General features: G+C 49.4%; 1 pseudogene; it reads right to left on the minus strand.

Annotated features, from left to right (window-relative positions):
• Nucleotides 1-1,326: 1,326 nt before the first annotated feature.
• Nucleotides 1,327-2,442, minus strand: LOC119052485 (solute carrier family 35 member C2-like; annotated as a pseudogene).
• Nucleotides 2,443-12,974: the final 10,532 nt, after the last annotated feature.

A 12,974-nucleotide genomic window follows, 5' to 3' on the forward strand; every position in this document is an offset into this window, starting at 1 on the left:
CCTTGTGACACTCTACTTCCAGTCCCTAGCTTATCAGGAGAGCTCAACAAATATGCATCAGCTGAATGAATGACTGAATTAACCAACCTCATTTATCACACTGTACTCTCACCCACTGCTCACTCAGTCATCTGCCTCCACAACCACCTGATTTCCCTGACACAGGGACCACAGAGTCCTGACGGCCAGGCACAGTAGGTGCTCGATAAATGTTGTTCTAGGAGCACTGCCAACCCAGTGCCCTCTGCTCTGCATCACCATTTTCCAATAGAACTTCTGGTTCATTTCACAAGGGTACTCTCACAGTGTCCAGTGTGCAACATTTTCCAACGAAGCGTGTGTTTGTTGTTGTTAACACCATAAGCCTTTTCTTAGAAGGCCAGTAGCATTTATGAAAATCAGCATTTGCCCACAGTGACCTCAAAACAGTAGCTGAGAGGATCTATTTATTGAGATGGATTGGACTTAGCCAGTTCTTCAGAAAACCACATCTCAGTGTTGCGGCTTGGGTGTCAAAGGGACAGGAAGCCTGTCACAGAGATTGGGAAGTGGGTTCTGGGTCAGGTGGGATTGTGAAGCCCCAGAAGGGCACAGAAAGAGGGGTGTGTTCCACAGGTGGGAAGTGGCTGAGCTGTGTAAGAATCTGGACCTCAAAGTCCGTAGTAAGTAGGTCAGCCCACTTGGTAAGAGCCTCCTATCCAGTTTCTTTATTCTGACCCCACAGTGGGGTATATCAGTTAGGATGAGCGAGGTTTTGCTACAAGAGGAAAACACTTGGGTTCCATCTCCAGTCGGGGAGTGTATGGGAGGCCACGGATAGATAGATGTTGCTCTCACATTGATATCTCTCTCTTTCCCCCTTTTCCTTTTTTTTTTCTTTGACTGTGAACCCTTTATTCCCAAACTATAAATACGCCTGCTCTCTGAGAAAAGACTGTCCAGGTGAAAAGTCCAGAGCCTCTGCATCTTCCCATTCCAATTGCTCCTCAGTCCAAACAAGTCTCCTTAGAAATGCTCCCTATGATCTGGAATCATAACCCTGGCAAGCAGTTGAGAAACAGCCTTCCCTTCTTCTGCTGTGACTGCAGCACCGCTTGGGCCCTGCTTCCCCGGCCAGGCCCACGGCTGGCCTGGTGCTCAGCCCTCTGTTTGACCAACTCCCTGACCCAGCCCCACCAGGTGGTTGCCTGCTACCAAGGCCCCGGCCGGGACACTCCTGTCTCGTTGCCACCAGCTACTGTGAGGAACCACCAGGTCTCTACACTGCCATTTGGCATGAAGGCTGGGGAAGGCCTGCTTCCAAGCCGCTTCCCTGGCAGGTCACTGCTATCCCTGGGCCACAACGTACTCTTCCTTCTCCACCGCTTCACTGCCATCTTCCTCCGTCTGGCTGCTCTGAAGCAGCAGCAGCTCCAGGTCAGGGTTGGAACCCAGCCCCTTGGAGGGTTTAGGCCGCCACCCCCTTTGGAGGACAGGTCCTTGAGGATGACATGCAGGGATATTCCTGAGAGGCAGAGGAAGCCCAGCCAGTCCAGGAGGCTGATCTGACCACCCAGCAGATGAGCTGCCAACAGCAAAGTGCAGACTTCCTTAAAAATGCTGGCAATGGAGAGAGTGAGGCTGGAGGTTCTGGAAACCAGGAGGAACTCAGAGAAGCCCAAATCAAAGGCAAGAATCCCACCAAGGACGAGGCTCCCAAGTATCCACAGAAGCAGCCCTGTGTCCTGCAAACGGAAGATATTCTCAGATGTGAACAAATGGAGACCTTGAAATATGGACCTTCCCGCAAAGAGCGGGAAGAGCCCAAGAATCATGGGTAGCTGCAGGCGGAATATGGTGTCAGTGGGGTTCCGGAGCCCAAGCTCCACCTTCTGCAGGAGTATCTGTCTGGGTGAGGGTCCAGAGAAGGTCACCGACAAAAGTCACCCCCAGCACCAAGGCAAAGCCCTCCGCGTTGAACTGGGTGGACTTGCAGGTGAACGTGAAGAGGCCCCCAGCCATGAGGGAGACTGCCAGGAGCAGTGCCGCACACAGCTCCTCCAGCTCGCAGAGCAGAGAGAAGGTCGAGGTGAAGAGGACGGCGGAGGATTTGGCCATCGCGTACAGTGAGGCGGTGATGCAGAGGGAGCTCCAGCTGGACACGCCCACGTCAAGCGCCATCACGAGTGCTGTTGGGGCTGCTCTTCTGAGGCAGTAAGTCCAGCTCAGCATCACGCAGGCCCTGTGGCTGGAGTGTGTGCTGACCCAGTGCCTGGGACAGGGTGAAGAACCGGAAGCCCACGGCCAGGGGTGGCATCGTCGTGAACGGGGAAAGTGGAGGCTCTATGTCCGCCATTTGTTGTAGAAAGTGATGCTGATGGAGAAGCAGTGCGAGAGAAGGACCGGCAGCAGACTCAACACTGCCTTCCACACAAAGGCCTCGTCGAGGGCCCACCTCGACATCTGGGGAAGTGGCAACTCCCTAGCTGGGGCTGGTGGGGGGAGGCACCTCTCCTGAAGACGGGCTGCAGGAAGAGCTCCTTGGCCTGCTTCACAGCTTTCCACCTGGATGTCTCCTGATTAGAGTTCCCTTCGCCTCCGTGACTCAGGACGGTTAACAGAGCCTGAGTCAGAGCCTGAGTCAGAGCCCTCGGCAGAGAGGCTGGGGGCCAAGCCACACTCCTCCATGATCAACCATTTGCAGGGCTACCGGGTCTCCAGGTCTGAGGCTCGGCGGAGGTGCTCCTGCCAGGATCCTCCTGCCACAGGATCTCTCTCAAAAATCCATAAAAATATATCCTCAGGTGAGAGTCAAAAGTAAAAAAGAAACAACTTGGAAAATCTCAGTTGCTTAAAACATCAAAATAAATTTCTTATTCATACGATGTGCTCATCTGAGTGGACGGGGGCCTCTGACAGAGGAGGCTCTCAGGGGCCTGGGTCAGTGGGGGCTGCATCGCAACACAAGCTTCTGTGGCTGCAGATACAGAGAAAAAGGAAAGAATCGTGCACTGCCTGTCAAAAGCTTCTGGCTGGAAGTGACATATGTGTCATTTCTGTTCACATTCCATCAGCCAAAGCAAGTCATGTCCTCTTGCCTAAGTTTAACAGGGCTGGGGCATGTAATAGGAAAGGACACCAAACGTCTGTGAGAAAACAGTATGGCCAACCACAAAAGACAGTGTAACAGGGGGCAGCCAGGGGGCCCCCAAATAGGGGTTTGTAATGGGGTTAGGAACTCAGGAAATATTAAAAAATTATAGATGCCCTCACCCCCACAAGTCTGAACTGGGGGATGGGACACACATTGAGAGTCGTAACTTTTAACTGGTTTCACGGATATGTTAAATAGCTGTGGCCATGCTTTGAGCCAGGGAGATGGGAGTGACTTCCACCCAGTATGTAACTGGAAGCAACTTCCCCTGGTTACAGTGCCTGTGTGAGAGCTTTGGCAGCCGAGAAAAGCTGGAAAAACATGGGGATGCTGGCAGGGATAGCCGATTGTGGGAGGAGTCGTAAATGGGGCTGCAGAGGAAGATTGGTGCTGGGATTTAAACCCAGGCGCAGCTTCCATGCTAGGAGGGACCACATGGCTTTGCAGCTCCCTTGGCCGTGCAGCTTAGGAAGCTGGAAAATGAGATGTAGCAGCCATGCAGCTCTCTCTTAGCAGTTTAGAAGAATGCAGGAGAGACGCTGCAGGAAGGACAGGGGTGAAAGGACTCTCAGTCATTACTCTTAAGTCTGTATAACTTTTGAATAAATAATTCCTTTCCTTTTCACCAGTCTCTGTCATAATTCCCTGGTGGCAGGCAAGGCAAACCTAGTACGGGGGACCCTGGGGAAAAGGGGGTCCATTTGATAATAGTATCTTATCCCCACCACAGGTCTGTTTGGTAACAACAGTACTGTGTGGTGGGAGCTTTCACTAACTGTATGCTTTCAAGCAAGCCAGTTAACCATGATGGACTCGGTTTCCCATCCAGAACATATGGCTAATAAGCAGTTCTGGAACAGCAAGGATATTGTTATGACTCGAGATCGTATGCAGAAAGCTGAACACAGGGCCTCGAATAAACAGTTGATCAATAAATGGTAAGTTTTAAAAAGATCTTATTTATTTGTTTATTTATTTTTAGAGAGAGGGGAAAGGAGAGAGAAAGAGAGGGAGAGAAACATCAATGTGAGAGAGAGACATCGATTGGTTGCCTCTCATTTGTGCCTTCAGTGGGAAGTAAACCCACAACCCGGGCGTGTGCCCTGACCAGGGACCAAACTGGTGGTTCTTCACTTTGCAGGACAATGCCCACCAACTGAGCCACACTGGTCAAGGCAAAGTGGTAACTTTTTAAAAATTAAATTGTGAATCAGCTCGATTACCAAAATGCAAGAGTAAAATGGAAGCCCTTTGGCTGTTTTCTTCATTGAGTCTAAAACAGCCAGAACCCTGGAGCTACCATTTCTCTCTCCTACATGCAGGAGCTGAGACCAGGGCTGCTTCACTTGCTTCTCAGGCCAGGGATTTTGTCGGGCACAAATAGACAGAGCTGACCTCCTGGCCTGCTTTGGTTCTTGACTGCCAAGTCCAATGCAGCCTATGAAACAGGGCCATGAACATGGCCAGCCAAACTCTCCGGAGGCCAGCTTTGGATTTTGGGGTTTTAGGGAGAGCTCTCAGGCAGACTGATGCCTGGTCTTCCCACACTAAGAAACTGACTCTGGGATGTGTGTTTTTTGCTAGTTACTTGTACCCCATGAGCAGGCAGGCACCTAACCAGCTCCTGCCTGAGCACTCAGAAGGAGCCACGAGGGAAACATACTCCTGAAAATGGGAGGTGGGAGCTTCTCATGCTCAAGAGCATCTTCCATCTGTGGGTGGCAGCAGCATACCTCTCCATATGGGACTTTGGGAGAAGGCCTGAGCCACCTGTACCTCCACCTGGGAGCATACACATTGTCACCTGCTTATCCAGATGGGTAAGTACAGGGCCATCCTTTAATTCTGCTGGCATTTTTCAGTTAACCACACCAGCAACCCGCTGGGACACCCATGAGGTTTGTATTGTAGAGTAACTCCTCTGGGGGCAGTCGGGAACAGAAACCTGAGGCTGCAGGCCGGCCAGGAGACCGCTGTGATAACCCTGGGCAGAGGGGAAGGTGGCCTGAGGCAGTGCTGCAGCAGGAGAGATGGAAGCAGGAGATGGACCTGAAAGGAACTAAGGTGGGCGGAACTTGCTGACCGAGTGGGTCTGTGGGACAGCGAATCGGGAAAAGGAGAAGTCACGCTGACTCCCAGGACTGATCTAGGAAAGATTTTTTTTTTTAATTTGACACCAAAAGTAACTTGTCAGCAAATCTGACCAGAAAGACATTCAGTTTGAAAGATAAAGACTCTATTAATGTCTTTCATTACCTGGGGCTGCCCCAATACTAAGGGGCAATACTAAGCGGTGTTGCCTAACGCAGCATGCAGCTTCCCTGTATCACCTTTGTCCAAAGTCCAACAGAATTCCCAGTTCTGAATTACACTTTTCGATAAGGGACTGTGGGCCTGGGGCGAAGGCAGCAGCTCTGCACGAGCCTCCCCCCAAGAGGGCCTGAAAGGATATCTTGGGTCCCACATGCTGTCCAGTCGTCACGTTACCAGACAGGGGACCTGGCCTCGTGTGGGTCTGCCTAGGGCCAGCCGGTAGTGTGGGGGTTCTTGACTTCGTGTAGAAAAGATGTTACAACATGAGCCCAGGTGACTATGAGGATGTTTATTAAAGCTGAGGACTGTGAAACAAGGAAAAGCCTCATACAGAAGGAACAAGAAGAGAGCCGGGGCTGGGCTGCCTTAGCTCGCTGGGAGGTCAGAGATGAGGGTGCCGTGGAGACGGGTTCAGGGGTTAGCCTGGGACGAGCTGTCACTGCCCATTGCTCCTCTGAGTCTCGGGGTCCCTTAGAGATGTGTGTTTACGTGGGAAGAAGAGGGGAAAGGGAATGGCACAGCTGCTCCCCAGAGGGAAAGAAAGAGCACAGGTCCTTTGTCTGGACACTTTTATCTCTTGCAGGCAGGAATCTTAGGGGAGGTCTCAGGGGAGGGTTTCAGTAGAACATTCATCAGTTTTCCAGGTGTGGTCTCCAGGGTCATGGTCTCCACTGATCAGTCAGTGACAGGGCAGGGAGTCTTTGGTCATTGTGTTAGTCCTTGCAACTGGTCCTGGCGTTGCCCACCTGGTTTCGCTGGCTTTCTGGCATGAAGCCTAAATACAACTGAGGCCTAGATGTTATCTCTAGGGAGGGGACCTTCTGCATCTGGCTGTAAATTGCTCAGCCAGTTTGTTCAGCTACCCATCTCAGCTTCCCTACTCCACTTGCCAAGGAATTTTCCTAGCTTCTCACTATCCTGCCTCAGTCAGTCCACAGGCACCCCCTTCAAGGCCTCTTTTACTACACAGGTTGCTGGTCTCCACTGTCCTCCAACCCACAATGGGCAGGAACACCTTCTGCTATGCCCTGCAGCACACTGGGACACAAGGGGACCCCGGGTGTCTCAGGCACTTGCTCTGCATCAAGGGGTGGGGATGGGTCTCTGAGGGCCTGTGCTTTCTTGGGCCCTCACACTGCCCACCCCACCCTCTGGCCTCCAGAAAAGGGATAGGTCCTCTTCTCTTCTAGGATGTCCCACACCTGTCTGAGAATCCTGTCGTTGCCACTCCACATGCCACCCACCCTCAGGGCAGGGAGAGGCCAGTCCCAAGACCCACTTCTCATTCACCTGTAATAGTTCAGCACTTTGCTTTCTCTTCTTCCCTCTGAGCAAAGGAGTTTCATTTCTGGCAGCTGGGAACTGGCTGTTTCTTCTGTTTTTCTTGTCCTTAGGTCAGGGCCTTGGCCTTGAGAACCCTCAAATGAGACTCTTTCTCTTTCCTTCTTTGCCTTTTCTAGTGTCATCCTTGGCACGAAGGTAGGAAAACAGCGTTTGCAGAAAGAGGTTAGTTAATACTAAAAATGACACTCCAGTCCACCCATAAGCAGGCTGCTTCTTTCTCGAAGATTCCTTGCCTTCCACCTGGCTACCCCTTAGGTTACCAGCTCCTCTGACCTGTCTCCCTCCTTCCCCTGAATAGCCTCAAGAACAAGGGATCTCAATTCATACTTCACCCACCTCAATCCACCCCTCACCCCAACCTCCAACTGAAGCAGCTCCCTCGTTAAAGGCCACAGACAAACCCTTTGAGGCCAAATCTGAGGTGCTTTCCTCAGTCCTCGTCTCTGTGCTCTAAACTGTACTATTGTTCAGAAATATCCACCGCTCCTTCCCCCGGGCCCCTCCCAGGGGTTGAAGTATATTCCTGAGCCCCTTGGTTACAGTTTGGCCATGAGACTTGCTTTGGCATTTCCGTGACTTGTGACATTTGACATTTCTGGGCAGACACTTTAAAGGCTAATATCATTGTCCTTTTCCAGTGCTGTGCTGGTAAATGTTTAACAAAACATTCTCCAATTCACCGATTCCTACAATATGAACACTCCCACCATAACTGATTTCAAGCTGCTAACATAACATCATTGAGCACGGAGTTGGGAAAAGATGCGCACCACCCGCTCTCACTAGTGCAAGCAGACGCTATCCCCATGCCTCTCTTCCCTGAGAACAGCACTGTCCTAGCCCAGAGCTGCTCCTTCAGCCAGCATCCCTGATGCTGTAGCTGACCTGCCATGGATATGGGACCTATTCACGCCTACTGATGTTTTAGGGGTTGTCTGTCACCGCAGCATGACTTAGCTGAAGCCGACTAACATACTCCTTGAAACTCTGTTTTTGGCTTTGGTAACACTTCTTATCATTCCAATCAACAAGTGTTTATCAGTGCCCGCTACATATGAGAGACAATGTAGTGTAGTGGTTACAGCACAGGCTAGAGAGCCAGACCATCTGGGTTTTCAGCCCCGCTCTGCCATTTACTAGCAATAACCTTGGGCAAATTAATTATCTTCTGGGTTCTTCCATTTCTTCATCCCTTAAATAGAACTAATAATAGCACCTACCTCATAAAGTTATCATCAGGATTAAATTATTTACTACGTGTAAAGCACTCAGCACAGTGCCTGGTACAGGATGATTGACCATCGAATGCTAGCTTTGTTTTATTACCACTAGTTGCCTGGCCCACTCTAGGAGCAGAAGATCCAGTCAGGACACCCCTACTCTCAGGGTTCGTTCACAGTCTGGGGCAGGAGACAGACACAAAAGCAGAAAATCACAATAAATGGTGACAAGTGCAAAAGAAGAAGGCTGTGCTGTGGGGGCCTGGGCATCAGGACAGCTAACTCGGAGTGTGAGGCTGCGGGTCAAGTGCCCAGGAAGGCTCCACAGAGAAGGGGATCTTTAAACTGGGCTTTAAAGGATGAGTAGGAGTTTTCCAGATAAAAAAGGGTGTGGTGGATAGCATGAAATTTCAAGTTTTCCTCTTATCTCTCTAATCATTCTCTGAGTCCTTGGCTAACGACCCATTCCCCCTCAAGTGTTCATTCCCCAGATTAGTCTTCATTCTCCTCCTCTTCTCTCTACCCTCTCCTAGGCCAAACTCGTTTTCTCCATGGTTTTGACGCAGGTGGCAAGAGTGACCATTTGCTGAGCATTTGCCATAAGTAAGGCATTGTGCTAAATGCTTTATATCTATTACCTCATTCGCTATTGAAATATGATCTTGTGTGGCAGATATTACTGTCCTCGCTTTGCAAAGAGAAACTGAGGCCCAGAGGGGTTAGGTGACTTGCAGCATCACATAAGGTGCTTTCAGCGACAGGTCCCGGGATACCCAAATTAATGTGGCTTGAACATTAGGTGTTTACTTCCCATCACAAAAACTCTACGGGAAGGTGATACACCGGTTAGCTCAGCAGCTCAGTGAAGCCAGACTCGGGGTCAACCTCTCTGCTCTGCCCTCATGGCCCCAGATGGCTGTTACGTGCAATGACTAAACATTGCATCCTCCCTCAACATCCAAAGGCAGGCAGGAAGGGGGCTTATTCCCCTGGGCAGCCCTCCTTTTGTTGGAGGGGAAGCCCCCAGGAAAATTACCATGGCCCTTGCCTCCTCGGCCTCTTTTTTCTCCCCTTACCTTCCTGAGCTGTAACTGCAGCCAGGCTGACTGCACTCGGTGCCAATAAAGGTTCTCAGTGAGGTCCACTGAGTAGAGGCATCCTTCACTTTTTGAAAGTTCACATCCCACCCCTTAACTTTGATGAAAGTACCTGCTTTGCCAACTAAAAGAGCTCCAAAAGAGGATCTGTGCTTTTATGGGGGGAAAAGGTGAAAAGTAGAAATAGTGTTGAGAGTTTGTTTTGCAGCCAGCTCCGAGAGAGGCATCCTGCAGCCCACACGGTCCGCCAAGCTCCTCCCCAGGCACTACGCTCTGCATCCCGCTGTCAGGGCATCGAACAGTGTCTGCAAGCATCTCTGAGACCCATCTCTCAGAGTCTCTGAGACTCCCATCTCTGGGAATGCTCAACAATTTGTTTCCATATATTGAACATTATATACTAATCAGAAGCGTTTCTTTGCTTTATGCCATTTTGGCTCACAAAAGTTTTCCTATGAAGTTAACTTTCAGGTAGCTGGGAAATCTGTAATGTGGGGAGCTCACCAATCTCAAACATGGGTAGGAACCAAAAGCAATGAGGCACCAGAGGAGCTTTGTTGGACAACCACTAATGACCACTGGCCACCCACTGCTGCTGGACTCTCCCCTCCCCCCAAGAACAGGTCCTACCCCTTCACCTCTCTCCCTCAAAGGACAAATTCCGGGGCAGGAACATCCCCCTGGTCGGGCCTGGTCTGCACTCCCTCCTCAGTTTCCAGGAAGACAGGCAGGATTCTGTCCTTTCAGCTTCTGGAGGATGCAGTGTGGCTGCTTCCCCCACACACACGCCCTTTGCAGTATAATATTCACACAACATAAGAGAGGCGTTCCTCTGTTGAGTGCAGTGGTTTCTCCGGACTTGCCAGCCTCCCTCGCCTGCAGGCCTTTACACACATAGTCAGTCCCCTTTGTACAGAATTCCCTTCCCCTCCCTCTTCTCTGGGCAAATCCTCCTCATCCCTTTTAGATGTCACTTCCCCTCAAATCTGGGCTGGGTGCCCCTCCACTGTGTTCCCACTGCAGCACGGTCTCCATCACTGCATTGCGATCGCCTAAGTTCTTGACTGTAAGTTCTTAAAGGGTGGACACACTCTGACTCCTTGTTCACCATGGGGTCCCTAGCACCAAGCACAATAAGCTCACGAAATGTATATTGAATGAATCAATTAAAGAGTGAATATTAATGGTACCGCCCCCCACACTCCCAGTCACCTGGCCCTAAGACTCAGATATCCTTATCCCCGTCTGGTCTGGTGTCAGGTTTCATTAATTCTACCTCCATAGTCCAGGCCCTCATTACCTTTCTCCTGGACCTTTGTAATAGTTTCCTGCGGTGGACATCTGTCATTTCTTCCTGCTCATTAGCTCTTCTCTCTTATTTTGGAAACTCATTTGCTTCTAGGGAACTACTTCCCATTCCAAGCAGTCTTGGGGGAATTCTACTCGTGCCAAGGGGTGAACACGGGATCCCAAGCCAAGCCAAGACTTTGAATCTTGAGAAGGATGACACAGTGATAGAAAAACAGTTGAGCTGAGTCATTCCAATCAGAGCATCCATTAGGAATTGTTTGTTGGGTTTTAGGGTAGCCTCACTCAAATGAGAGACAGCTATAGAAGTAACACAAAGGGAAATCATGTCACCTCTGTTTTTAATAAAGCAGCTGGAGATATAGCTTTAGGTCTGATAGGTAAGTGAGCTTACTTGCACTGAACCCCAAAGTTAATCTTCTCCACCTGGTCCCAGGAAGCACTGGTAAATCTTCTCTTTAAGGATCCTTGGAAATTTAGAGCATGGAAGAAGAGGGGAAAAAAACCGTGGTTCTTGTGACCAGGCAGATCTAAAGGAGAAAGAGGGAAGAAAAGCTGAGTTGCGCTCCATTCATTGTCCCCAAACTCACCAATCAAATAAGTCATTCCTCTTCTTCTCTGGGGAGGATAGATGGGTGGTGGGTGAGGCAAGAGCGTTACTCTAAAAGAGGTCTCTCCGTATGAAAAAAGCTGATGGAGAGAACAAAAATTCCCTTTACACCATCCTGATGTCTGGATTATGGAAGCATCTCTGGCTCCGATCATTGCTAAGGCCGCTAGTTGTACAACTGTGAATTCCTAGCTTGCTTGCAACCAAACAACATGTATTAGTTTCTTACTGCTGCTGTAACAAATTACTACAAATCTGGTGGCTTAGAACAACACAATTTTATCTTACAATTCCAGAGGTCAAAAGTCCAAAATGGGTTCTTTGGGGCTGAAATCAAGGCGTGTTCCTTCTGGAGGCTTTATCGGAGAATGTTTCCTAGGCTTTCCTGCTGCAGAAGCTGCCATCATTACTTGATTTGTGGTCCCCAGCCAGCAATCCCACCACTCTGAGCTCTGCTTCTGTCACTCTATCTCCTTCTCTGGCTCTCCTGTTTCCCTCACATCCTTATGGGACCTTTGTGATTATAATGGGCCCATCCAGATAATGTAGGATAATCTGTCCACCTCCAAATCCTTACTTAATCATATCTGCGAAGTCCCTTTTGCCATGTAAGGTAACATGGCCACAAATTCCAGGGATTGAGATGTGGATATCGTTGGGGGAGGGGTATCTAACAGAAATAGTTCTTTTCTTTTTTTATTCATTGATTTGAGAGAGAGATAGAAATATCTGTTCTTCCATCCATTTACACATTCATTGGTTGATTCTTGTATGCGTCCTGACTGGGGATTGGACCCACAACCTTTGTGTACCGGAATGATGCCCTAACCAATTGAGCTACCCGGCCAGGGCTAACACAAATATTTCTTAGCTTGCCTTGCATTCATCTCTTTCTCTCCTCTCCAGCCTGTCCTGCACGTGATCTTTATAAAATGTGAATCTGGTCATTACTGTCCAACTAAGAAACCTCCCTATTCCCAAAGCCCCCTGAATACAAACCACAGCACACTCTACTCTCTCTCACCTCTAAGGGTTTGCTCCCAGTGTTCTTTCAGCCTGGATGTCCCCCACCCCAAAGCCCAATCCTCTGTATCCTTCAAGCTCCTTCTCTTTCACAGAAGCCTCCCTCATCCTTCTAGCTGGAACCCAGCTGCACTGTGAGTCCTATACGTGCAGAAACTACCTTTTTTTTTTTTTTACTGGTTCTGCTGGGCACCAGCCAGTCAGACAGACCTAAGCTCAAATCTGCTCAGCCCCAGGCTAACCAATCTGTGCCTATCGTTTCTCTCTTTAAAAAAAAATGCAGATAATAAAGAAGTCTCATGTTTAGTTAGTTTGCTGTGAGAATTAGGCGAGACAATACATGTAAAGTGCTTGGCACAGTGCTGGCAGGCAGTACCCGACGATAGGTAAGATGGTAGCAATTATTATTAAAAAGTAATAGTTGAGCCCTGGCTGGTCTGGCTCAGTGGACTGAGCGCTGGCCTGTGAACCAAAAGGTTGCTGGTTTGATTCCTGATCAATGTACGTGCCCGTGTTGTGGGTCAGGTCCCTGGTTGGGAATGTATGAGAGGCAACAGATTGAGATTGTTCCTCTTGCACATCAACGTGTCTCTCCTTCTCTTTCTCCTTCCCTTCCCCTGTCTCTCTAGAAATGAATAAATAAAAGCTTTTTAAAAAATAGTTGAACCCTGACTGATGTGGCTCAGTTGGTTGGGCACCATCCCACAAAGCGAAAGGTCACTTGTTCAATTCCTGGTCAGGGCACATGCCTGGACTGGCACGTACAAGCGGCAACTGATTGATGTTTCTCTCTCATAGCAATATTTCTCACCCTTTCTTGCTCCTTCCCTCCCCCTTTAATTAATTTTAATCAATTATTTTAATTAATTAATTAATTAGATCTTTCAAACATTAGTAGTTGAGTGGAAGATGAAGGTGATACTCCC

Source organism: Artibeus jamaicensis, unplaced genomic scaffold (assembly GCF_021234435.1).
Source record: "Artibeus jamaicensis isolate MK-2021 breed Jamaican fruit bat unplaced genomic scaffold, CSHL_Jam_final scaffold_847, whole genome shotgun sequence".
Lineage (NCBI taxonomy): Eukaryota > Metazoa > Chordata > Mammalia > Chiroptera > Phyllostomidae > Artibeus > Artibeus jamaicensis.